Below are 5,299 nucleotides of genomic sequence, written 5' to 3'. Positions count from 1 at the left end.
TTTCTGTTCGGTTAGTTATAGGAATTAGATGTTGCCTTCACTTTAATGCTACTGTAATTTCTTCGACGATGCAACGCATGAATTGTTAATAAGGGATTCATGGTCGGGTTGACTACCTTCATGACCAGTTAACTTAAAATCTTAATAGCCTGGGATGACAGATTCATGAAATTCTAACTAAGATTATTTCTTCCTGCCTAATAATTTCTTACCTATATATTGATATATCCCATTTGGATTCATTATGTTTCTTTGATAATTTCATTGATATCATTTTATAGGTCTTTTTTGCTGGATTGCCGCCTGTTTGAGATAGGTGATTCACTCTCTGCCCTGTGGCCTGGTTTAATTTTGGAGCATTGAGATTATCCTGTTGAAATGATGATATTGAATTATTTATATTCTCTTTTAGTAAATATCAAAAATTTAAGAAAGTTTTTTTGGGTATCTTGAAAATGTAATTAACCAAAGGAATATGTTCCTTTTAGAGTTGCTCCTGACTGCATAACAAAAATATAGAATTTTGATTTTCTGGTTATATACATGGGGGATTTATATAGGTCTTCTCCTTAGAAAAGCTTTCAAGACAATTTGACTTTATTTTTTTTTGGTCTATGCTCTTGATCTATTTAACGAAAACTATCTTATAAAAAATTTTCACGTTCCTTTTTCTTTGTTTTTTATTTTTTTTTCTTTTTATAAATATTTTTCAAATAATTTCGGTGATTCAGAAAAGAAGGTTATTTAGAATAGAGAATCATTAAATAAAATTTGATAAACTAGTGACTCTAAGTTAAAAAAAAAGTCCAAAACAAATATCACGACTCCGTTTAGGAACATACAAGATACAGCCGTAACCGTAATCTAATCATGTCATTTAACAGTAAACCACCCGGCTAGAGGACCCTAGTCTTAACCGCTCTCCGTTTAGGAACATACAAGATACAGCCGTAATCGTAATCTAATCATGTCATTTAACGGTAAACCACTTAGCTAGAGGATCCTAGTCTTAACCGCTTGATTACAAAATCACGCAGACCAAAGACTCAGACCACATTTATAGTGACAAATAGCTATTTTAAGTTTGAATTTAGTAGTATACTTAATACGATATTTGTTCTTTGTGAGCTCGAGTTAACATTAGATTTGTCTACACCGACAAATGCTTACGGAGGGTGAATTGATTTTTGCTCTTAGCTTTAAGTGATATATTTCTTTTCAATATTTAAATTTTATACTTCAAAATCACAATTATAAAAATCACTTTGGCTAAGATGTGCAATGAATATGCACATCATCGGGTATTGATTATTACATGAACATTATTTGAAATAATAGTCCTCTCAAGTCTAGTCCTAGTGAGGAAGAGGATCAAATTGGGTAAGTTGGAGCTCGGCCCTGTCAACAATCCTTGTAAGTAGGACGATTAGACTTGCCAAGGTGTGGGATTTCCAACTTTTTTCTATAGAGGAGACCGTCATGTTGTCTTCACAACATTCTAATACCACAGGTATAAACATTTAACCAACTGGTCGGAGCACATGCCGGTTGCTTAGCCACACATTTAGGTGTATGTTATTAGAACCACCCCTTAGATGCTTCTGTACAATGTTATTGGTGTAATTAGGATTTCATGTGTGGCTATTGTTCCATTGGTTTGTGTCTAGCTATACATTTCATGTCGTTGATTTTTTTGGTGTATTTACTGAGCGTGAAACATGGGAACTGGTATATTAAAGGAGTTCTTCTTGCAGAGAGTTATGTCCAATAGGGAGGAGCATAATGATTTGAACTAATGCCTTTTTTGGAGGTGTTATTTGACTCTACTCCTGTTTGACATGCTTTGTTATATGTTGTATGAGATAAACCATCCTAATTCTTTGTTGTGAGTCAAGTCTTTTTTGGATTTTGATATGGCTTTTTGGAGTTCATAGGCTTAGTGTCTGTAGTGGAAATAAGGTGTGAGCACGGATTCCTGAAACAAATGAGAAACATAAACAAAAGAGTAGCATAATAGCTAACAAAGCCTGCAAGTAGTACAAGAGCTACATTCCCTTGTCAGGGCGACTAAATACTATTTTCTCACTTGGATCTGTTTTGCAGGATACGCTGAGATTGTCGAATATCTAATCAACTCCGCTGGTCACTCTAGTCTTGTGACGCGCATGCTGGAGACAACTGATGCTGAAGGGGACACGGTCTTTTGATTGTTCTTTGTGCTTTTGGTTATATGCTTTATGATAACTGACCTTATTTTCAATATTGTCAGCCTCTCCATCATGCTGCCAGAGGAGAACATTTGAATGTCGTCCAGTTACTGCTCTCAATGGGAGCATCGCCAGATTGGACGAATGGTTATGGAAAGGTGCTTTATTATCTAAGTTTTCTAAAGTTTCAAAGCATTTAGGGCTTCTTTGAGATTTCTTCTATTTATTGTTCTGTTTATCTTTTAATTTAAAGTAAAACTAGTTTGATTGGAAACAGATTAATTTATTTCTTAAAACAATAATATAAAAGCATATAAAATTGATACCAACGAAACATAGTTTTAAAAATAAAATAAAAAGTAAAGAGAAAAAATATGAAATAATAGTGATGCCAAACATCCCCTTATCTATAATTGGCATCAATACCGAGTTTTTCTTACTTATCTTGGAACTTTAACAGACTCCTGCTGAGCTTGCAGACCCAGGGAGTGACGTTAGGAGGATTTTAGAGGAAGCTGTTGGTACTTGATCCATTCCCTCAGTTGTTATTTGCGCAAGAAAGCTTGAAACGGCTGCTCTCCATAATTTGGCGAAGATCCAAATTTTGTTAGCATTTTACAGTTTGTCATATTATAGTTTTGGTTAACTAAAACTAATGTGAAGTTATAGTTGTACTGTTCAGCTAAATCCCATTTGTTTTGGTTTAGTATTTTGAACAGTCAAATTATTCCTTTCTTGGCCAAAACATTTTCCATCATTTCACATCTGAATTATCCTCCCATTATTATTGTTTACTGGGAACACTGCTTGTCTGAGAAGTCACGTTACATTGGAGATTGTAGATTTTGGTTTGATGTGTTTCTACAGGATGTTTGCAACACGGGACAAACATTTTGAATGTTTCATGGATAATAGCATGGCATAATAATCATGCTTATAATAATTTGTATGGCTTATATAAGCATAGATTTTGAATGATATTGTAAATCTGTAGCAAAAAAGATGACATTCCAAATCATGTAGAGGATACAGGTGGATTTTAACACCATGCCTAGACTAACCATCTGGGCTACCTCAGGTGTGCATTTTTTAGTAAGCAAATTTGCATATGTAGCACACAATTCTTATGTAATCAAATATCTCGCGCCTTACATTCATATTTACATACATACCATTTTGATTGGCATAGTTTAGGATTCTTTCTGTTGACTTTGTACGGGCAGACAAAAAAAAAGACACACTATAGCATATTTAAGAGGTATTTAGTTGACCCTTCGGATATAAATTTAGTTTTGGAGCATTTACATACATAGCACACAATTCTTATGTATTTACGTATCTAACAACTAAACATTCATATTCACTTGCAGGCCACTCAAGTTCTTAGCATCACATCAAAAATGCCGCCTTCACTATCTTCTTAAAAGTGAAATACACCATTTCATGTAGAGGTTTATGTTAGCAAAGTGTTATTACTTATAAATGTAAATATCGAACATTAAGTGTTAGATATGTAAAATTTTAAGAATGAGTGGTGTGTATGTAAATTTCCTTTTGTTTGATTGTAGTATTGGAAAGAGACAAGAAGATGATGTTAGTGTTCAAGAAAAATGATCTTTATGATGAGATTTTGAAAGAGTTGCTGCTGGAATTAGAAGTCACTGTCTCCATTTAACTCTATACACAATTTTGTTGAGACGTCGTTATAATCCAGTTGGGACAGACTATGGAGTAGAAAGCCACAGCAGGAGTGTGGGAGAGTAGGCATGACTTACGAGGTTATTTTCATTAAATTTCTCTTAACTTTTATTCTTTCCTTCTCTGCCATCATGTCAGACATCAAGCATTATTGTTCATTTTGACTATTTTTTTTTATGGAACTTTACATAAATACCACTCAAGTCTTATGTGTTTAGATATCTGACACCTAAAAGTTAAAATGGTAATAGTAAATGTAAAAAAGGCAGAGTTTAGGTGTTAGATATGTAAATAGATAGGAATCTGGTGGCATGTTTAGGTGTCATATACATGAGGATTGCGAGAGGTTATGCATGTAATATTTCTTTTGATTTAATCTTCCATCCCTTTTACATTGGCTTTATTCTGGTCAAAATGGTGGGCCTAATGTTTAAACAAATACCAAACAGCGACCTGCAAACCAGGTTTGTTTCTGATTCCTCTGCGGTCCAGAGCTGCTTTAATTTACTCCTATGTCGTGCAGCCTTGCCTGTGATTGACGGGGAGCTTGTCAGCAATCAAGAGATACGGCGGGGCAAAGGTATCTCCTGACATGGTTGATATGAGACTTCATTATTAACCTTAAGAGGTGCGATTTCCTGCAATATATATTTCAACGAACTACAAATTGTTTTTTTCTTAATATTATTGGTCGTTAGGGCTGTCAAAAAAGCTCGTTGTTCGCGAACAGCTCGTGCTCGGCTCGTGTTCGGCTCTTTCGTTAAGTAAACGAGCCGAACACAAACAAATTTTTAAAGCTCGAATTATAAATGAGCCGAACAAAAACTGCTCTTTGTTCGCTCGTGTTCGGCTCATTTTAGCTCGAAATTAAAAAATAATAATTATTATTGATATAATAATATATTACATATATTATTTTTTGATTCAGGTTCGAATCCCACACATTTTCTTTTGTATATATAATGTAATTTTCCGAGCCAATTTCGAGCCGAACACGAACACAAATATTTAAATCGAGTCGAACACGAACACTGCTCACGAGCCGATTTCGAACACGAGATATTTCGAACGAGCCGAACACGAGCCAAGACCCTAATAGTCAAGCTCGGCTCGTTTACAGCCCTATTGGTCGTTTTAAATTTTTGAATTTAAAATCTAAATTATTTAGAACTAATTTGGTAAATTTTCATTCATTGCACATTTATTCATTTAACTTGTATACTTTATGAGGTGATTTTTATGTTTAATGCTCTTGTGCTATTAGATAGAAAAGTTTTATTAAGTTATGTTTAAAATTTATTACCTTTATGCATAGCTTACATATTCTTTATATTATCATTTTCTTTTTATGAAATTTTGTAATTTTATTGTTTTGTAATAATTGACTTTTGGTG

At 33.9% G+C, this 5,299-nt stretch overlaps 1 pseudogene; it reads left to right on the top strand.

The window, feature by feature from the left end:
• The window catches only part of LOC110024678, a 10,836-nt pseudogene extending 7,191 nt beyond the window's left edge, over window positions 1–3,645 (top strand).
• Window positions 3,646–5,299: the final 1,654 nt, after the last annotated feature.

Source organism: Phalaenopsis equestris, unplaced genomic scaffold (assembly GCF_001263595.1).
Source record: "Phalaenopsis equestris unplaced genomic scaffold, ASM126359v1 Scaffold000266, whole genome shotgun sequence".
Classification (NCBI taxonomy): domain Eukaryota; kingdom Viridiplantae; phylum Streptophyta; class Magnoliopsida; order Asparagales; family Orchidaceae; genus Phalaenopsis; species Phalaenopsis equestris.
This window is presented reverse-complemented; position numbering and strand designations above follow the sequence as displayed.